The 23,678-nt window shown below is 37.1% G+C and overlaps 1 protein-coding gene across 10 annotated transcripts in view; it reads right to left on the reverse strand.

Annotated features, from left to right (window-relative positions):
• The window catches only part of AKT3 (AKT serine/threonine kinase 3), a 281,741-nt gene that overhangs the window by 225,443 nt on the left and 32,620 nt on the right, over positions 1–23,678 (reverse strand). The gene's annotated exons all lie outside the window — the stretch shown is intronic.

Here is a 23,678-nt window from a genome sequence, read left to right on the forward strand (position 1 = left end):
TACACAATTTACTTCCCTCCTTTACACAGAAAGGCCTCTATATAAGTTCTGCACCTTACTCTTTTTCTTTTTAACTGCAATGATTTTTCCATGATTTTCCATGTAAATACATTCTTCCTATTCCTTTTCAACTGCATAATATTCCACTGTACTACTGCATCATTATTAACCTATCCACTATTTATGGACATTTGAGCTTTTGTTCCACTCTATTACAATATATTGTTTTTGCTGACATATACGAAAAAAATCAAACCTTACAAATATATGAGCAGAAAAGGGAAGAAAAATAATAACAAGGTTTTCTTTCAGATTATTGTGGATAATCTCCAAATCTTTTGCTATTACATACAACATTTGTATGAACAACCCTGTACATATATCATCACAAAATGTGAAAATATACCTGAAGGATACACTCCCTGAAATGGGAATGTAAATTTGTAATTCCGATACATATTATCACATTGTCCCTAAGGAGAAGGAACTAGTATAGATTTCCTACCAACAGAGATGACCAGTGACACTGACTGGTTTCTCAGAGGAAGGGAAGGATCCCGGGGAAATCTACCCTTTAAAATTATAATCAAGGAAGAAGAATCCAGAAGAAGCATGAGATAAATAATCAAACAGGTGAAAAGAAAAAACAAGAATTATGAGGTTCTGGAGGACAAGTAAAAACAGATGATTCTTCTCTAGGGTGAAATATACACCAGGGAGAGCTAATAATTAAATAAAGAACTAAACTATAAAACTTAATTAAAGCAGTATGATAAGTCACGGAAAAACAGAACAAATCAAGATAGTATAAAAACAAACAGTAATGAAGAATAAAGATAATTAAGAATAAAAGAAAGATAACACTATTTCCCATGAAAAGGAATCAGAACTCCTTGGGAAAATGGTTCATTCCAGACCTGGGAAACTATATGATAAGCCTGGAATATTTTATTGTGTCAGAAAGTCTTCACAAATTGATGGAAACATGTCAAAATAATATAGACCTAGCTTTTCAGGGGCTTACATGGGCCAAATCCAGGATAGTTTGAGAATTCAGAATTAATAATGATAGAAAAAGACTATGATCCATTGAGTAAAACAGCACCCATAAGAGAAAAATTTTCTGTAATAAAATCAATTAAAATGAAAAAGGAACAGTAAATTAGAAAATTACCATGTATCACAAATAGCTGACCCAAACAAGAGCCATAATTGAATGCTGAAACGGGTGGGCCAAAGTTTGAGGAATACCTAGATATTTATATTGTCACAAAGTGTCACACCACAAGATTCTTTTTAATTACAGAGGGAAAACTAATAACCTTACAATGGAGAACAGTTTTGGTAGACACCATTGTAAGCAGTGATCAAAGTTAACATCACCAGGACCGGGACAAATCAGTACCATGTGCTTCCACTGCATGACTAGACATCATGAAGTCATATGACTCTTACATAATGATCCAAGAATTTTTTGGAGACGGAGGGCTATGAATATTATTACTGGCAATATTTGGATGATAATAGCATTGTGTCAATCTCAGTTTCTTGATTTTTATAACTGCACTTTAATTATGTAAGATCGTGCGTGTTCTAGTTTTAGAAAATAAAAGGGTCATCATGTCTCAAATGGTTCAGAAAAATAAACATGTATTTGAACCTAAGTATCTTTAAAATATTTTAAGTATTTCTAATAAATATATCGATGTGGAATGAGTGACAAAGCACTGGGACAGAGAGGAAATGAGACGGAGGAGGAGAGAAAAAAGAAAAACAACACAAATGTGGAAAAATGTTAACATTTGAGGAAAGAGTGTATGGATTTCTCTGTACATCCACCTCTGTCAAACGCCTGTTCATATTCTTTGTCCATTTTTCTATTTATATTTTTCTTAATGTTGTATGGACACACACTACAATAACAGTGTTAATCCTTATTTTTCCCAATATGTGATGTCTTTTGTTACAGATTTAATTTTTTAGTTAATTTATTCATTTTAATTGGAGGCTAATTACCTTTCATTATTGTGGTGCTTTTTGCCATACATCGACATGAACACTTAAGAAATTCTTAATGCTACAATAATGGCCATGTTTGGAGGATGGGGTTATGGACACTTTATTTTTTTAAAGCTTTTCAGCTTACCTGTATTTTACAAATATTCACTAAGCAACTATTATTTTTATAATGAAAAAAAGGGTTATATGTTTATATTCATTAAAATAAGTAAAATCCCAAAAGATATGTTCATAGAATCTGATTCTAAAAGTCAAAAGGATTTACTCAACAGTTTCTCTCTTAACAGTCTTTGGAGATAAGAACTAAGCCAATAGTTCTGACAGAATAGCAGGACAAAATCAAACAGAAGTTTATTAACATAAAAAATAAAATAAAATAAAAAGGAAGCAAATTCTAACACAGATTACAACATAGATAGACCTTGAAAATAGCTAAATGGAATAAGCCCAGTCACAAAAGAACAAATACTGTGTGATTCCACCTAAAAAAAAAGAAAAAAAAAAAAAGGGGGTACTCTTTCTACCTCTTTCTGATGTCTATGTCAAAAGCTTTCTCTATCCTTTCACTTTAATAAAATATATGCTGCACGAAAAAAATAAATAAATAAAATAAAACCCTTAAAAAAAAAAAGAAGAAAAAAAAATAAAATACAGGATAAAGCTAAAAAAAAAAAAAAAAAGAGTTGGACATGACTTAGCAACTATAACAACTATAGTCTATCTTAGATATTCCATTTTGGTAAATTCCTTTCTGAAATATCCTTGGGAGACAGGCAGTTCAATAAGAAGATAAAGGTCTCTGGATGTCTTGTGGAGTAAGGCACAAAGTCTGCCCCATCTAGTGAGTTTTTGTTTTCTGGATGAGATGAACAGGAGGGAAAAAAAAAAAAGAAGTAGAACCTGAGAGAGTCTCTTGTTTAAGTGGCTTAGTGAGGATATGTTCTCAAGTGAAGCGGAGTGAGGAAAGCAGGGTAAAAAAAAAAAAAAAAAGAACTAAGCCAATCATGAAGAAGAGTAAAGAGTTTGAGACTTGCCTTAGATCAAGTGGTATTGATCTATGGTACTGTAAAGTGGTATTGGCATAGGAATTTTTAAAAACAGGCTAAAAGAGAATACAGAGCCCAGAAGCAAACCCACATAGAAAAAGAACAATATGATGGATTATTCAGCAAATGAGACAATTACTATACTTTTAGAAGAATAATAAGATTAGGTCCCCTTCTAAACACACACACATACACCATAACATACTTAAGGTAGATTAAAAAAAAAAGCCTAAATGTGAAATAACTATTAGGTATTTTATTTTAAAGCGTAAAACACTCTTGAGCTTCCCTGCTAGCTCAGATGGTAAAGAATCCGCCTGCAATGAGAAAGACCTGGGTTGGGAAGATCCCCTGGAGGAGGGCATGGAAACCCACCCCAGTATTCTTCCCTGGAGAATCCCCATGCAGAAACAAGCCTGGTGGGTTAAAGTCCATGGGGTTGTGAAGAGTTGGACACAACTAAGCGACTAAGCACACACACAAGACACTCTGCTAGCGAGGCTCCAAGATAGCCTTTGGTGATCGTCTTACCTTGGTATTCCAATCTCAGTACAGTCTCCTCCCACAAAGGACAAGCTGAGTGATAGTGACTACAAAGGATAGATCATAAAAGACTTAAGTTTCCACTGTTATCTCCTGGCTCACTGATGCAGGGAAAGTCAGCCTCCAAACTATAACTCACAAGTGGCCCTGGTAAAGGATCACATCAAGAGGAACTGAGGCCTCCCACCAAAAGCCTACACCAACTCACTGGCCATCTGAGTAGGCTATCTTTAAAAGCAAGCCCTCCAGCTGTAATTAAGCCTTCAAATGACTGAAACCCTGACCGACACCTTGACTACAATCTCATAAGAGACCAAGATCAGAATCACCCAGACACACTGCTTCCAGAAGTGAAAAGGAATAATAAATATTTATTCTTTTAGGCAAATAGGTTTTGCTGGTAATTTGTTATAGTATGTGTATGTATATGTGTGCTCAGTGATTCAATGACGCCCAACTCTTTGCAGCCTGATGGACTGTAACCTGCCAGGCTCCTCTGCCCATGGAATTTTCCAGGTAAGAATACTGGAGTGGGGTGTCATTTCCTATTCCAGGGAATAGTCCCAACCCAGGAATCGAACCTGCATCTTTTGTGTCTCCTGCATTGGCAGGCAGATTCTTTACCAGTAGCACCACCTAGGAAACCCCAATTTGTTACAGAGCAACAGTTAATTAATAAAAAGACTATTATTATAACCTCGGTGTAGGAAAAGTTCCTAAATATGATACTAGGAGCAAATTATAAAGTAAAAAGATTGTCAAATGTATCTGTATTGAAAATGAAAATTTTTGGTACAAAAAAATTTTACTACACAACAACTAGAAGGACAAGCCAGAAACTAAAAGGAACACAGGTGATGGAGAAAAGAGTAGAAAAGGCAATTTAAAAAAATAGGAATTAACACATAAAAAACTAGAATTGCCACTGATAACCAGAGAAAATCAAATTTAAAATACTAAATACCATTTCTCATACATCAGAATGACAAAAATTATGTTTGACAAGATGACTAGTCTTGGTGGAAACTGCTGGTGGAAATACAATGCTAACAACCACTTTAGAAAATATAGAAAATCTAGTAAAGGTGAAGGCTGAGCATACCCTGGGCTGTGCTGCGCTTAGTCACTCAGGCGTGTGTGACTCTATCCAACCTCATGGACTATAGCCCACCAGGGACAGAGAATCCCTCTGTCCATAGGGATTCTCCAGTAAAGAATATTGGAGTGAATTGCCATGCCCTCCTCCAGAGGATCTTCCCAAACCAAGGATCAAACCCAGGTCTCCCACATTGCAGGTGGATTCTTTGCCATCTGAGTCACCAGGGAAGCCCATTAATACTGGAGTGAGTAGCCTATTCCTTCTCCAGGGGATCTACCCTAAGATCTAGCAATTTTCTACTTGCAATAAAAATTTCACATATACACAGGGCCATGTACAAAAACATTTGTTACAGCATTGCTTGTAATAGGGAAAAAACTGGCAACCACTTAAAGCTCTTCAACAGAACAGTTTTTTAAAGTGTGGTTTATTCATGCAAAACCACACAGCAGTGAAAATGGAAAAATCACAACTCCATGTATCAATATAAATACACCTTAAAAATATAACACTAAAAAAATAAACCAGTATGTAAAGGTTATCAACTGATTTTTCAGCAGAAACTGCAGGCCAGAAAAAAGTGGCACAATATATTTAGAATGATTCAAGGAGAATACCTACAACCAAGTGCTCTACTCAGCAAGGCTCTCATTCAGATTCAATGAAGAAATCAAAACCTTTAAAGCCAAGTAAGCTGTAGGAATTTAGCACCACCAAACCAGCTTTACAGCAAATGTTAAAGGAACTTCTCTAGGTGAAAAAGAAAAGGCCACAACTAGAAATGAGAAAATTATGACATGAAATACGTCACTACTAAAGGGAAACATGAGGCTTCCCTGGTGGCTCAGACAGTAAAGCATCTGCCTACAGTGCGGGAGACCTGGGTTCAATCCCTGGGTTGGGAAGATCCTCTGGAGAAGGAAATGGCAACCCTCTCCAGTACTCTTGCCGGGAAAATCCCATGGATGGAGGAGCCTGGTAGGCTGCAGTCAATGGGGTCGCTAAGAGTCGGACACGACTGAGTGACTTCACTTCCACTTTTAAAGGGAAACATGCAGTAAAGGTAGGAAATCAAGGATACACACAAAGCTAGTAGGGAAGTTAAAAGAGAAAAGGTATTAAAATCATCTCTGTCCACAATAAGGGATACACAGAACAATTAGATGTAAATATAATGTCAAAAACAAGAACTGTTAGGGGAGGAAAGTACAAATGCAGGGTTGTTAAAATACATTTGGAAGTGAGAGATGAGTAACTTAAGATAACCATGTATATATACAGACTGCTATACAAAAACCTCATGCTAACTGCAAACCAAAAATCTATCACAGATATATATACAAAAAAGAAAAGGGAATCCAAATATAACACTACAGATAGTCATCAAATCACAAGAGAAGAGAACAAAAAAGAAAGGGGAGGCGCCTATAAAAACAAATTCAAAACAATTAACAAGTCAGTTGAACTGAGGTAGGTGAACCTAGAGCCTGTTATACAGACTGAAGCAAGTAAGAAAGAGAAGAACAAATACCATATATTAACTCATATATATGAAATCTAGAAAAACGGTTCTGATGAACCTATCTGCAGGGCAGGAACAGAGATGCAGACATAGAGAACAGACCTGTGGATGCAGCAGGGGAAGGAGAGAATGGGACGAACCCAGAGTAGCACTGAAATATAGTTACTGTATGTAAAATAGCTAGCTAGTAGGAAGTTACTATATAATACATGGAGGTCAACCTTGCGCGCTGTGACAACAAAGAGAGGTGGGAAGGGGGTAGAGTGGGAGAACGCTTCAAGAGGAAGGGTATACATGTATACTTAGGGATGATTCACGTTGTTGTATGGCAGAAACCAACACAACATTGATAACTACCTTAAATGTAAATGAACTAAATGCTCTAGCCAAAAGATTGAGATTGGCTGAATGGATACAAAAACAAGACCCATATATATTCTGCCTACAAAAGACTCACTTCAGATCTAGAAACACAGAGACTAAAAGGGAGAGGATGGAGAAAGGTATTCCAGGCAAAAAGAAATCAAAAGAAAGCTGGAGCAGCAGACTCATATGAGACAAAATAGACTTTAAAACAAACACTATTATTTTAAAGAGACAAAGACTATTAAAGATTATAATTATAAACAGACAAATGGACACTCTGATGACCAAGGGATAATCCAAGAACATATAACAATTATAAATATACATGCGCCCAACATAGGAGTATCTCAATATATAAGGGAAATATTAGCAGACATTAAAAGGAGAAATCAACAATAATACAATAATAGTAAAGGACTTTAACACCCCCACTTATATCAATAGACAGATAATCCAGACAGAAAAACAGTAAGGAATCACCTACCTTAGATAACACATTAAACCAAACGGACTTAACTGATATACAGAGACACCATTCCACCCAAAAGCGGCAGAATACACATTGTTTTAAATTGCACATCAACTTTCTCTAGGATGGATCCCATGCTAGGCCACAGAACAAGCTGTAGTGGCTTTAAGGAAATAGTAATCAAATCAAGCACCTTTCCTGACCACAACACTATAAGATTAGAAATCAACAAGAAAAAAACTGCAAAACAACCCACAAACGCATGGAGGCTAAATAGTATGTTACTAAACAACCAGTGAGTCATTGGAGAAATCAAAGAAGAAATCAAAACACCTAGATACAAACACAACAACCCAAAACCAATGGGACACAGAAAAAGCAGTTCTAAGAACATTCATAGTAATACAAGTTTACCTCAGGAAACAAGAGAAGTCACAAATACACAACCTAACCTGAAGCAACTAGAGAAAGGAAAACAAAACCCAAAGGAAGGAAAAAAATCATAAAGAGCAGAAATGAATGAAATGGAGACTACGAAAACAACAGAAAAAAAATCAACAAAACCAAAAGCCAGTTCTCTGAAAGGATAAACAATATCAATAAACCTTTAGCCAGAGTCATTAAGAAAAAATTTGAGTGAGCCCAAACCAAACAAGACAGAAATGAAAAAGAAGAAGCTACAAACGACACCACGGAAACACAAAGGATCACTAAGAGACTACTACAAGCAACTATACACCAATAAAATGGACAATCTAGAAGAAATGGACTAATTATTAGAAAGGTATACTCTCCCAAGAATGAATCAGGAAGGAACAGAAAATATGAACAGATCAATTACCAGTAATGCAATTCAATCAGTAATCTAAAAACACCTAACAAACCAATGTCCAGAACCAGATGGCTTCACAAGTAAATTCTACCAAACGTTTAGAGAAGCATTAACACTTATCCTTCTGAAACAATTCCAAAAATTCACAGAAAAAGGAAAACTTTTATCCTCATTCCATGAAGCTATCATAACCCTGATACTAAAACCAGACTAAGATATCACAAAAAAAGAAAATTACAGGTCAGCATCACTAATGAACACAGATGAAAAATTCTCAACAAAATACTAGCACACATAATCCAACAAGTCCGCTGCACACAAATGAGTTCAGTTCTGAGAGCACATAGGTAAGGAAGTCCAATTTGCTCCTAAGTCCAACAAAGTTGGCCTAGGTACCCAACGAACACAATGTGTTATACTATACTCTACTATAATAGATTTACAATGTTTTTCAAACAAATAGTATATAAAAAACAAAACCAAAAAATATAGAAAGCATTTTTAATCTTACAGTACGATACCTCGAGAAGTACAGTAGCACAGTACGACAGCTGGCATACAGGGGCTGGCATCGAGTGAACAGGCAAGAAGAGTTACTGACTGGATTGTACAGGAGGTGGGAGATGGTAGAGGTGAAGGGTCATCAGCATTAGGAAATGGAGAGCTAGCTGCAATTCCACTCACACTTGATGTTGATGGAACACAGGTTCACAATTTTGAAAGTTCTCAACTTGAAGTTTCATATGCATAGAATTTATTGTACCTTTAAAACATCACACACCATGATCAAGTTGCATTTGTCCCAGAGATGCAAGAACTTTTCAATATCAGCAAATCAGTCAATGTAATATACCACATTAACAAAAATGAAGAAGGAAGCAACCTAAATATCCATTAACGGACGAATGGAAAAAGATGTGGTACATATATGTAATGGAATATTACTCAGCTATTAAAAAGAATGAAATAATGCCATTTGTAGCAATATGGATGAACCTGGAGATTATCATCTTAAGTAAAGTAAGTCAAACAGAGAAAAACAAGTATCATATGCTATTGCTTACATGCAGTATCTTAAAAAAATGATAAAGATTATTTTATCTATAATACAGAAACAAACTCACAGATTTAGAGAATGAACTTATGCTTACCAGGGAGGGGAAGGATGGGGAAGAGGAACTGGAGATTGACATGTACACACTGTTCTTGCCATTTTTATTCAACACAGTTCTGGAATTCCTAGCCACAGCAATCAGATGAATATAAAAATATAATCAATCAAACTGGAAAAGAAGTAAGACTGTCACTGTTTACAGATGACATAATACTATGCATATCAATAGAAAATCCTCAAGAAGCAACCCACTACAACTTATTAATAAATTAGGTAAAGTTGCAAGATATAAAATTAATATACAGAAATCTGTTGCATTTCTATACACTAACAATGAAATATCAGAATGAGAAATGAAAGAAACAATCCCATTTACCATCACATCCAAAAGAAAAAAATAGCTAGGAATAAATCTTCCTAAGGAGCCAAAAGACCCATGCCCCCATTATAGACACTAGTGAAAGAAACAGAAGATGACACAAACATATGGAAAGATAACATGTTTCCAGATTGGAACAAGCAATAATTGTTAAAAAATATCACATTATCCAAGGAAATCTACAGATTAAATGTAATTCCTATCAAATTACCAATGGCAATTTTCACAGAATTAGAACAAATGATCTTAAATTTTGTATGGAAACACAAAAGACCCTAAATAGCCAAAACAATCTTGAGAAAGAACTGAGCTGGAGGAATCAGGCTCCCTGACTTCAGACTACACTATAAAGCTACACTCATCAAATCAGTACAGTACTGACACAAAAACAAACATACAGATCAAATAAAAAGGACAGGAAAAAAAAAAGAAAAGCTCAGCAACAAATCCATGCACTAAGTGAAGAGGAACTAAAAAGCCTCTTGATGAAAGTGAGAGAGGAGAGTGAAAAAGTTGGCTTAAAGCTCAACATTCAGAAAACTAAGATCATGGCATCTGGTCCCATCACTTCATGGGAAATAGATGGGGAAACAGTGGAAACACTGTCAGACTTTATTTTGGGGGGCTCCAAAACCACTGCAGATGATGACTGCAGCCATGAAATTAAAAGACGCTTACTCCTTGGAAGGAAAGTTATGACCAACCTAGACAGCATATTCAAAAGCAGAGACATTACTTTGCCAACAAAGGTCCTTCTAGTCAAGGCTATGGTTTTTCCAGTGGTCATGTATGGATGTGAGCGTTGGACTGTGAAGAAAGCTGAGCACCAAAGAATTGATGCTTTTGAACTGTGGTGTTGGAGAAGACTCTTGAGAGTCCCTTGGACTGCAAGGAGATCCAACCAGTCCATTCTAAAGGAGATCAGTCCTGGGTGTTCTTCGGAAGGACTGAATCTAAAGCTGAAACTCCAGTACTTTGGCCACCTCATCATGCAAAGAGTTGACTCATCGGAAAAGACTCTGATGCTGGGAGGGAATGGGGGTAGGAGGAGAGGGGGACAACAGAGGATGAGATGGCTAGATGGCATCACTGACTCGATGGACGTGAGTTTGGGTGAACTCCGGGAGACCTGGCGTGCTGCAATTCATGGGGTCACAAAGAGTCGGACACGACTGAGCGACTGAACTGAACTGAAAGTGATATGAAACACACAGAAAACAATGTATACTGAAATACACAACTACTTAGAGGATTTATATAAAAGTCACATACATTGGTCCTTTTCTAAAATATATTCCAAAATACGAAGGATCATCCTATGTTTCTTATAAAAGTTCTTCATACAGCTCATAAAATCTCTACCATAAATTAATCATGAGTATATTATCCCAATACCACTGGATAAAAGCGTATTTTGCTTCCAAAATTAACACACCTGAAAACACCTTTGACTCATAACAATAAAGTATTCAAAACAGAGCATCAAGCAAAAGGGCTTTATAAAAACTGAAGTAATATATAACAGCAAACTATTACTCCACATACTCAGTAAAGTATGTGCACTGGATGAAAAGCATATGCTTTATGCAAATAGAAGGGGGGAAAGTGGAAACAATGACAGATTTTATTTTCTTGGGCTCCAAATCCACTGTGGACCATGACTGTAGCCATGAAATTAAAAGATGCCTGCTCCTTGGAAGGAAAGCCATGACAAACCTACACAGCATATTAAAAAGCAGAGATCATTTTGCCAACAAAAGTCACACAGTCAAAGCTACGGTTTTTCCAGTAGTTAAGTGTGGATGTGAGAGTTGGACCATAAAGAAGGCTGAGCAGAGAACTGATGCTTTTGAACTGTGGTGTTGGAGAAGACTCTTGAGAGTCCCTTGGACAGCAAGGAGATCAAACCAGTCAATCCTAAAGGAAATCAACCATAAATATTCATTCATGTAAGGACTGATGCTAAAGCTGAAGCTCCAATACTTCGGCCATTTGATGCCAAGAGCCAACTCACTAGAAAAGACCCAGATGCTGGTAAAGATTGAAGCCAAAAGGAGAAGCGGGCAACAGAGGATGAGATGGTTAGATAGCATCACGGACTCAATGGACATGAATCTGAGCAAATTCCAGGAGATGGTGAAGGACAGGGAAGCCAGGCATGCTGCAGTCCATGGGGTCACAAAGAGTCAGATATGACTTAAGAGACTGAAGAGTACAGCACAGTATGTTAATGATGAAGAAAAAGAAGTAAATAGTGAAATCTTTCCCCCTTACCTCTTAATCAAATCAGGTAAAGCTAAATAGTCACTTATTCCAGTCCCCTTCCCACAATAAGGAGAAGAGGAAGAAAAACATTATGCCGCTGGGTGAGGGAAAGAACAAAAGGAGCCCCTCCAGGCTTCACTAGGTAGCTCAGGGCCAAATGAATCACCATGTTTATCTACTAATACAGCTGCACTCCCTTCACAGTATTATGCACTTGAAAAGAAATGAACTTTTTAAAAATGAAACTAATACAAATTAGAAAGTTTTTGCTTTTTGTTTCTGCAAATTTAGTTAAGTTCTTTGTTTATAAGGATCAGAATTACAGAATAAATCTTTCATTGTGTCAAAATGTTTATTCCAAACTGACAAAGATTTACGAAACTTGGGCTCTAAAACATTTGATCTAAGGGTCAAGGACAGTCTGACTTCTTAGTTCTGCCAACAGTTTTTAAAAGTTGCTTCCTGTACTAGGGAATGTTCACTGTTCTTGCACAAACAATAACAAAAGTCATTTATACAATCACCTTGATTTTTTCCTTTCCTTTTAGATTCACTGCTTTGTAAAAGCAAAGGCTGCAGTTAATTCTAGTTAAGTATTTTGAGTTTTTATTAACAATAGCAAAGGCTATTGTTAATTCTAGTTATTTTGGGTTATTTACCACTATATTTCTACTCACTTAATATTTGTTGAGAAACATGAATTTATTCATTTTCTCAAAAAATACATCCTGAATGTCAATTATGTGCCAGACATTAGAGATGAAAGTCAGCAAAAAAATGTGGTCACTACCCTTCAAGAGCTTTCGATCCAATTGGGGAAAAAAGATATAAAATCAGAAATATATTTTATATATATATATTTATATATATATATGTATATATAAATTCAGACTATGAAAAAAACACCATGGAAACAAGATCTAGCCTGGGGTGGGAGCTGAACTAAAATTAGCATAACAAACATTAAATACAATGTAAAACACACACGTACACACACATCTCCCAAATCATGCTAGGAATAAGAATGTCCACAACTGTCAGGAGGAAAGGGTTTACAAGAGCGATGGTAAAATCCATATGACTTTGAAAAACATAAGGGCGATAGCTTCATGTAAACAGCACTAAGAGAGATCACTTATCTCTGTAGGAAGAAAAACAGTGGCTACCCCTGGTACATTTCCAATCAAAAATAGGTTTCATAGCCAGAACTATTTTCCAAAGAAAAAGCCAAACATCAGCTAGAAGTCTGGTTACTTTCAAATAATCTCAAGTCTTCCAAACACATTATATTGAGTTTACAACAACACATGTTTTCCAAGCCTTAACACCCCATAAAACACACGTGGCAAAAAAAGATAACTTCAGCCCCAGAGATCACAAGATCATATAATGTTAGAGCAGCAACAGATTTCTGGATGTCTTATAATAAAACACTTTCACTTTTCAAATCAGACATGAGACCCAAAGCGGCGAAGTAACATTCACAGCCATCATTCATCTAGTCAGTAAGGAAGCGGACTAGACCTTGGATTTCCTGAGTCCCACTCCTAAACTCTTTCTGCAGTATTAAAATAGCAAGTGTATCAAGTGACAAGGAAAACATGTGTAGCAAATAAGGCAAAATTTTAAAAATACAGGAATTCTTTTTAAAAAATGTTAACATACCTTCACTCGACACACACTTCCCTTAAGTCCCTCCTTAATGTTTCATCTTACTACATAGCACAGAAGGGGAAAAGTGAAGGAAACCACTAATATTCACTGATCCTATAGGGTCCAGGAGCTAGGTTGAGTGAGTTATCTATTCTAATTTCACTGAATCATTACAACTACCCTCTGAGCAGTATATTATTAATCTCATTTTACTGATTTAGATTCTACTTAGATTAGGAAACAATAACTTATTCGAGGTTACAAAGCATAAAAATGGCAGAGGCAGTATTTGAATTCAAGTCTTCATGATTCCAAATCCATATAGCCACTTTAGCCACAAAAAAATAATTTTTCATAGGAAAATATTACACAAAGCAGTTCAGTCTCCTGGAGCACTCACCAATGCCTATTTAATTGTTGATAAGTTTTTTAAAGTTTAGTCTGAGAACCTAATGACCATTTATTACATCATTTTAAAAGAAAGTACCAAGATTTAAATAACTACTTTATGAGCAAACTTTAGAACACATTCTTAGCTGAATACTGTTTGTATTTTCTTTTGAGCATCCTTTTCAATCCCATGTCACTGGCACCCAAAAAAGCATCAGCTATCCATTCCTATAAAATTATGATTCACAAACAACAGGGAGAAGGGTGCAATGCATAACCACTTAAGAGAACCACATGAAAACAAAAACTGTATTTTGAAAATTCTGATTTTTCCCCTGGTGGTTAACCCATGAACAGCTTCAATCAAGAGTATCCTACTCAAAAAATAAGAACCAGTAGTGCAAATAAAGCAAAGGACGTAACTGAAGAAGACCGATTTCTAATCGCACAACTATCCTACCACAGGACTAAGTTTCTGCTTTCCCAATTCTGCTAAATCTACATCAGGTTCTCAACTTCTTGGTATCTTCTGTCTGCTGTCATGTTTCATCCAGTTCTCTTCACCCTCATTACCCTCTCTTTATTCTCATGGGTTTTTCTTTACTTTCTCTATCATTTTAGTGGTTAGAGAGATGGGTATCTTCTCTGATAATACTATTAGAGGATTTTTTTAAGGTCTTCTTTTGATCCCTATGGTGTCTGTTTTCTCCCAATACTTCAAGTATCATTTCCCTCCTCCACTTCTTTATTTCTGTTTGCTTATTTTGACCTTTTTTTTTTTTTAATAGAGGTTTTCCCCAAATGTCTGATGGTCTTGGATTATTAGTTCATAGTTAAGAATAAGGTTCTGAAAAAACAAAATTGAAAGATCTATGTGAGGGAACAGGGCTGGTCAACAGATGGAATTTATTGTGGGTGAGCCTACCAGTACCTGAAGACAGCTGCAGAATATGAGCTAGATAGACGAAGGGAAGCCAAGTTAAGAGTTTCAGAGTTTGGATACCGATTTCCCTTAACTTTCCTGTTTTAAATAATCAGCCATCCACTGCTCCTGGTTTTAAAACGCAGGTACTTCTTCAATATTATAAACAATGGTGGTGAAGGGAGTCACTTACCAACAGGATACAAAGGGAGAGAACCTAAGGATTCCACCTATAAGCGCACATATTTTCTGACCAGTCTCCCTGTTTTCTGCTCCACTTCTGATCTCGATTTTCTTAATGTCTGGAGCTTCCCAAGGCTGAGCCTTTTGGGAGCATAGAGATACAGTACAGACGACCCTTGAATCACATGAGCTGAACTGCACAGATCCACTTATACACAGATTTTTTCACAAAATATGTACTACATGATCCATAGTTGGTTGACTGTGTGGATATAGAACACCACATATGGAAGTCAAGATTGTAAACTTACATGTGAAGCTGGGACTGCCTGGGGGTCCCCTGTGCTGTTAAAGGGGCAACTGCATCACACCTCTTACAGGCATTGTGCACTTGCAGGTACTGTAAGCTTTCCTTTCTGCTAACCACTTACTGCCTGTCCATCTGCTTTCTCATTTCAAAAAGTCAGCTATTTCTGATTCCTGCTCTAATTCTCATTCAGGGGGAAACAGAGAGTTACTGTTTTAAAGAGTATAGTCCTCCCTTGGTATCCACAGGGTTCTAGGACCCTTGTGGATACCAAAGTTTGTGGATGTTCAACCCCTTATATAAAATGACAAAGTACTTGCATACAACCTATACACACCTTCCTGTTTACTTAAAATCATCTGCAGATTACTTCAGTTCAATTCAGTCACTCAGTCGTGACCGACTCTTTGCGACCCCGTGACTGCAGCATGCCAGGCCTCCCTGTCCATCACCAACTCCAGGAGTTCACTCAGACTCATGTCCATCGAGTCAGTGATGCCATCCAGCCATCTCATCCTCTGGCGTCCCCTTCTCCTCCTGCCCCCAATCCCTCCCAGCATCAGAGTCTTTTCCAATGAGTCAACTCTTCGCATGAAGTGGCCAAAGTACTGGAGTTTTCAGCTTTAGCATCATTCCTTCCAAAGAAATCCCAGGGCTGATCTCCTTCAGAATGGACTGGTTGGATCTCCTTGCAGTCCAAGGGACTCTCAAGAGTCTCCTCCAACACCACAGTTCAAAAGCATCAATTCTTCAGCACTCAGCTTTCTTCAAAGTCCAACTCTCACATCCATACATGACCACTGGAAAAACCATAGCCTTGACTAAACGGACCTTTGTTGGCAAAGTAACGTCTCTGCTTTTGAATATGCCATCTAGGTTGGTCATAACTTTCCTTCCAAGGAGTAAGCGTCTTTTAATTTCATGGCTGCAGTCACCATCTGCAGTGATTTTGGAGCCCCCAAAAAATAAAGTCTGACACTGTTTCCACTGTTTCCCCATCTATTTCCCATGAAGTGATGGGACCAGATGCCATGATCTTAGTTTTCTGAATGTTGAGCTTTAAGCCAACTTTTTCAGTCTCCACTTTCACTTTCATCAAGACACTTTTTAGTTCCTCTTCACTTTCTGCCATAAGGGTGGTGTCATCTGCATACCTGAGGTTATTGATCTTTCTCCCTGCAATCTTGATTCCAGCTTGTGCTTCTTCCAGCCCAGCGTTTCTCATGAGGTACTCTGTGTATAAGTAAATAAGCAGGGTGACAATATATAGCCTTGACATACTCCTTTTCCTATTTGGAACCAGTCTGTTGTTCCATGGCCAGTTCTAACTGTTGCTTCCTGACCTGCATATAGGTTTCTCAAGAGGCAGGTCAGGAGCTCTGGTATTCCCATCTCTTTCAGAATTTTCCACAGTTTATTGTGATCCACATAGTCAAAGGCTTCAGCATAGTCAATAAAGCAGAAATAGATGTTTTTCTGGAACTCTTGCTTTTTCAATGAGCCAGCGAATGTTGGCAATTTGATCTCTGGTTCCTCTACCTTTTCTAAAACCAGCTTGAACATCAGGAAGTTCACGGTTCACATATTGCTGAAGTCTGGCTTGGAGAATTTTGAGAAATACTTTACTAGCGTGTGAGATGAGTGCAATTGTGCGGTAGTTTGAGCATTCTTTGGCATTGCCTTTCTTTGGGATTGGAATGAAAACTGACCTTTTCCAGTCCTGTGGTCACTGCTGAGTTTTCCAAATGTGCTGGCATATTGAGTGCAGCACTTTCACAGCATCATCTTTCAGGCTTTGAAATAGCTCAACTGGAATTCCATCACCTCCACTAGCTTTGTTCGTAGTGATGCCTTCTAAGGCCCACTTGACTTCACATTCCAGGATGTCTGGCTCTAGGTCAGTGATCACACCATCATGATTATCTGGGTCGTGAAGATCTTTTTTGCACAGTTCTTCTGTGTATTCCTGCCACTTTTTCTTAATATCTTCTGCTTCTGTTAGGTCCATACCATTTCTGTCCTTTATCAAGCCCATCTTTGCATGAAATGTTCCCTTGGTATCTCTAATTTTCTTGAAGAGATCTCTAGTCTTTCCCATTCTGTTTTTGCCTCTATTTCTTTGCAATGATCTCTGAGGAAGGCTTTCTTATCTCTTCTTGCTATTCTTTGGAACTCTGCATTCAGATGCTTATATCTTTCCTTTTCTCCTTTGCTTTTCACTTCTCTTCTTTTCATGGATATTTGTAAGGCCTCCACAAACAGCCATTTTGCTTTTTGCATTTCTTTTCCATGGGGATGGTCTTGATCCCTGTCTCCTGTACAATGTCACGAACCTCCGTCCATAGTTCATCAGGCACTCTGTCTATAGGCACTCTGTCTATCAGATCTAGTCCCTTAATTCTATTTCTCACTTCCACTGTATAATCATAAGGGATTTGATTTAGGTCATACCTGAATGGTGTAGTGGTTTTCCCTACTTTTTTCAATTTAAGTCTGAATTTGGCAATAAGGAGTTCATGATCTGAGCCACAGTCAGCTCCCGGTCTTGTTCTTCTGACTATATGGAGCTTCTCCATCTTTGGCTGCAAAGAATATAATCAATTTGATTTCGGTGTTGACCATCTGGTGATGTCCATGTGTAGAGTCCTCTCTTGTGTTGTTGGAAGAGGGTGTGTGCTATGACCAGTGCATTCTCTTGGCAAAACTCTTGGCAGATTACTTACAATATTTAAAACAACATACATGCTACGCAAACAGCTGCCAGCACAAGGCCAATTCAAGCTTTACTTTTAGGAACCTTCTGAAATCTTTTTTTTTTTTTTCCTAAAAAATATTCAGCCTGCATTTGGGCAAATACATGGACCTCTGGATATGGAAGGGACGAACTGTACAAAGTTTCAGTTTTATAAAAGTTCTGGAGATAGTGGTTATAGTTGTACAGCAATGTGAATGTACTTAATGCCACTCAACTGTATGCTTATAATGCTCAATTTTATCTTATGTAGATTTTACCACTGTTTTAAAATATAATTTTTTAAAAGCAAGGTTTAAAAAAAAAGTTACTTCCTGAAAGATCCCTTCCAAGATCATGATCTGCAGTCATCTCTCTCCCCTATCAGGTTAACTCTAGTACACACCATACTTTCTTTGTAGCACTTACTGCTGATTAAATTATCCTATTTACTTACTTTATTATCTCTATCCTTCAATTAGAGAGTAGGCAGAAGAGTCACCTTCTGACATCACTGACACACTGTGGTCATAAGAAAATGTTAGGAAAGCAGTCAATAAGCATTTGATGGATAAATAAACTAATTTTTCTGGGTCCCAACTTAAGACCTCTTGAATGAGGATCTTGGGATTCTCAGACTAGTACTTTGAGGCATTTACTAAACAATGAAAAGGAACATATCTCTTTCTGGTTAAAAAGAGGATGAAGATAATTAGAGGAAATAAATCAAATTCACCAAACTGTATTCTGTATGACTTAAAGTTGCTTCCTTTTAGTCCCTTATCTGCCATACCTCCAAGTTTCTATTCCCTTTACTTGCTTTTAACTGGCAGTATTCTCCAGAGCTCTGCCCTCCCCTCTCTTCCCTTAAGCATCTTCACAGAGCATTGTTGTGTCACAACAAAGCATAATGGCTGGTCCTTAGGACCAGTGTGCCTGCATCTGAATCCTGAGTCCATGACTTACTAGGTGTGTAATCTTAAAATTCTCTGTACCTCATGTCATTCATCTTTAAAAAAGAAAGATAATACAGTACCAACCTCACAGGGTTGTCATGAGGACTGAGTTAATATATATCAAATGATTAGAATGCTATCCAGCATTTAAGTGGTTCAAAAGTGTCAGCTAGAGGAGCACCATATAATTTATCATCCAAACCAGGGCACTTCTGAGAAAGACTATAAATAACACCACTAGAGCGACAGGGCATAAACCAGAAACGGTCCTAGCCGAACCAGGACACAGCAGTCCAATTAATATCAGATGAACTATAAAATGCTAATATGCAATCGTTTCTGCCCTACAAACATCACACGGTTAACCTAATATTGTTCACTTCCAATTAAACAAACCTACTAATATACTGCTGCTGCTGCTGCTGCGTCACTTCAGTCGTGTCCGACTCTGTGCGACCCCATAGACGGCAGCCCACCAGGCTCCCCCGTCCCTGGGATTCTCCAGGCAAGAACACTGGAGTGGGTGGCCATTTCCTTCTCCAATGCATGAAAGGAAAAAGTGAAAGTGAAGTCGCTCAGTCGTGTCCAACTCTTAGCAACCCCGTGGACTTCAGCCTACCAGGCTTCTCTGTCCATGGGATTTTCCAGGCAAGAGTACTGGAGTGGGTTGCCATTGCCTTCTCTGACTAATATACTATTATCTCCAAAATGGGTTCAGTGAGGGAGGAAAAGGGGTAAAATAGGTAACAAGTTTCAGAAACACCAAATTAAACAAAGTTGAAGAAGTTTCTTTACTATCTAGACTACTCAAAAGTCACTGGTATACTAACACCTTAATTGATCTTATAGTTGCAATTAATTTTATTTTGCAACTACAAAACTATTATAAAATTTAAATAAGCCACTTTTTTCCTTAATAAAGTATGTTATCTATGTTCACTGTTCTTTTCTTCAGTATCTAGCCCATGTGAGTGCATGCTGTCGCTTCAGTCATATCCAACTCTTTGTGACCCCATGAACTGTGACCCCACGAGGCTCCTCTGTCCACAGGATTTCCCAGGCAAGAATACTGGAGTGGATAGCCATTCCCTTCTCCAAGGGATCTTCCCAACCCAGGGATGGAAACTGTGTCTCTTACAAGTCCTGTATCAGCAGGCAGGTTCTTTACCACTAGTGCCACCTGGGAAGCCCCGACCTAGCTCATAATGAGTACTAAATAAGTATCTGTTGAATGAAAGAATACTGAAAATTTTCTCATGAAAAATTATTTCAGGAATCTAAAACAAAATCAGAAAAAAATAAAAATCCTAGTTTGGGATTTTGGATGCACTTCTTCAGTTTTGTGGGTTTGTTTTTTTTTTTTTTTTTCTATTGAAGGTTCCAGCAGAATTCTTAGATTAAAATGGCACTGGATTTTTGCATTGCCTTTGCTCTAAACTAAATGTGGCTTGCTGATCATGAGGAAAAAGTACTCCTAGAAGATAAAAACAACAATAGTAGTAACTAACATACATGAAAAATACTATGCATAAAGGGCTTACAAACTTTAGTTCCTTTGATCTTTACAACAATCTTCAGTTCAGTTCAGTTCAGTCTTAAGTGATATCTATTTAGCTTGATTTCGGGAATCTTAGATCTCAAGTCCACAGCTGATTTCCAACTGCCTAATCAGAATTTTCTTTTTTTTAAATGTTTATGTCCCATTTTTGCTATCATAATTTGCCCTTTACCAGGTATATTCCAATACAATCTACTACTAAGCCTAACTCTTGGTAAGATAGCTAAATTAAGTGTTCAAATTCTGTTATGAAAGGGTCCACCTGAGTTCTCTACACTACACAGCTCAAAGGAAAGCATGTCACAGGCATAACGTAACTGTTATAAACATACATTTATAACTATACATTTGCAATTTACATTATTTTCCTAGAGTTATTAAAGTTATAACGGGAGAAATGAATATTCATGTAGCAAAAATAATTCCAAATGTCAAATTTTGGAGCTGTAAGGAACTTTACAGAAACTAATCAAAATTTTATTGGGCATAAATCAAATGCATTTCTATCCTTAAACTTCCAATCAGGTATTATTATTATTATTGCCATTCTTTACATGAGGAGACAAGGTTTAGCAATCTGTCCAAGTTTACATAGCTGGTGAGTCAGAGTTTGAATTCAAACCCAAATCTGTCTAAGTGAAAACTACAATCATTAATTTTCTTTACAGTATACTAAGATTCCTATTTTACATTTTTCTATAACCTGAATTATTCTATTAAAAGTAGAAGAAATTTAGAGCTTCATAAGATCTCCAATTCACCTATTTTTACAGCCCAGTGGTGTCAAGTAGTTTTGTGTGTTATTTACACACAGTTGATTACTGAAAGAGTTAAGACTAGAACTCGGGACTTCTGTGAGACTCACATCCAGTTCTTTTCAGCAGCACAAGATGTTCATTTTCACTACTACTGAAGTCAACTCATGGACGGCTGCCCCATTTTTGTGAAGGCCTGAAAATACTGTGATATATACCATAGAAAACACTTTTACTTGTAAAAAAAGAAAAGGCTTCTACAGTTATCTCTTATAAAATCATAAACTAAAAAAGCTGTTAAGACTTATGTATATAATCAAAGGCTGATTCTTTCCTAAGAAATTTGACACAAGGCATTCACTAAACTATTTGGTTTGTTACAGAGCCAACAGGTAGATACATACATACATACAAATAGAAGGAAATGTGCCAAATTTTTGAGCCCCCATCCCTTTAACTCATAGCTATTTGACCTCCTTCAAGAGGTGATTACACAACCCAAGCTCTACATAATCAGAGTACATATATCCCTGGCTTCACAATCCAGGGATACACAAAAATGACACAATCTACTCTGGTATCTACTATACGGCTGATGGGAAAAGGCCTACCTTACTTTTGAACGGTGAGCCATGATATTGCCCTGAGGCTTCCAGTAACCACATGCTCACTACAGAGCAGAATCCTGCTTGGAAATGAGAACCCCACAGATGAAAACAGCAGAATGGAGCAGAAGAATGTTTGACATCATCACTAGGGTTCCTGGATTCAGGTATCGCTGAAATAGGTCCATTCTGGATTCCTCATTTACATAATCTAATAAATCCATCCCTTCTTCTAAATTTATCCTTCACTGCTTAAGCTTGTGTTGAGTTGCTGTTGCTTAAAATCTGCAAAGTCCTAATTATTCTCATAGAGAAAAGTCCTCCGTTTTTAAAAAATGCAGCAAAATTTTAAACAATTAAAAATTAGATTAATAGTTTTATCAATATAAAACATACTTTGAAATTTATATACCAAAGCTTTTTTTAACACAATAATATTTAGCGTTCCTAAACAAGGTTTAAACAATGATTGCATTTTTAAACAATATTAGAGCATTCTGATGTTCAGTATTTTCTTTGTACTAAAATTTTTCAAATGATAGAAAATATCAGGTGTCTACTCCCTGCCCCTTAGTTTTCTGTCATGCCACTCTCCAACTTCAGATTATGTTGGATGGGTACTTTATCCATCAATGCTCCTAGAATACATAAATCACAGAGAAAGTTCAAAAACCAAAATGTTTGCTCTGTCCAAACTCACAGAGAATGTAATAGCATCACCTAAGTTCCTTTTTACAATCCTCTTGCTTAATAATCCTTCCCTTTGTGTTCTTCCTGCATGATCACTTCATTCCCTCTGGATCAGCTGGAAGGCTGCCTCTCCTCCTTTCCAAAGCTAATCCTCTCTCCTGTGTTGTCATCTCTTCCCAACTCTTTGCTCCATCAATTATGCTCTGACAACTTGTAGCATTTCCTGTCCCACTAGCATGTTCCACTCGGCCATCATATATATACAAGGCTTTCTCTAACTTTTAAAAACAATTTCTCTTGACCAAACTGTACGCATGCTGTTACTACTCTACTTTTCACTGTCAGATTTTCCAAATAGTTTAAACTCAGTATTTAAGCATTAATCACTCTCCTTTGTCTCCAAGAAAAGTGGCTTCCAATCCCCTTCCCCAAATCACTGATACTGAATTCACAAAATTATTGTCAAATCCAACAGCCTTTTTAAAAATTTTCATTTCCTTTGTACACTCTCTTGTATGTGATATTAACCATCCTCTTGTAAAATCTCATCAATTTGTTCTAATGACTTTACTGTTGTAGCTTTCTTCCTTTCTAATAAATGCTTTTGGTACATTCCTAAGGAAGACTCCTTTTCCTCTCATTCCTCAACTGTTGGTAAAGTGTTTCCTGGATTCATTCTTCAATCCACTGCTTGCCATATACTTTTCTGAAAAAGTGTACATAACATTAAAATTCAACTGTGTTGTTCTCCTGTATGTGAAAAAATTAAACTCACAAAAGGCTGAATAATCATTTCTATCAACCCCTTCCAAATCAGAACCATTTCTGAATTTCCTGAAATGGTATCACCAGGCTCTGAAACATGCCACACACAATCACGCCTCTGGGTATTTGGGCCCATCTTCTATTGCCTAGAATACGCCATCTTCTATTGCTTAGAATATGCTTCCATTCTCAGTCGAAAAACTTCCTCCCAGACTCAAAGGCCATTTACTCTGGGAAAGACTTTCCTGTCACACACCCATCTCTGGAGCAATCTTAATTCCTAGTTCTCTCTCCTATACAACCTTGGCACTACGTAGACACCTTTATTATAGCATTTTCATGATCTTATGTAGCATTGATCCCTGTGTTTTTCATCTCACGCAATAGAATTTCAAGCACAATGGATATGTTTTATTCTTTTTGTTTCTTTGGTTGCTATAACATGGTAGGCACTAGATTATTATTGTGAAGTATGTTTCAAAAGTCCAGGTTCAGAACGTCAACGACAT

Source organism: Bos grunniens, chromosome 16, assembly GCF_055505025.1.
Source record: "Bos grunniens cultivar Pamir isolate PY7600 chromosome 16, Bosgru_T2T1.0, whole genome shotgun sequence".
NCBI lineage: Eukaryota > Metazoa > Chordata > Mammalia > Artiodactyla > Bovidae > Bos > Bos grunniens.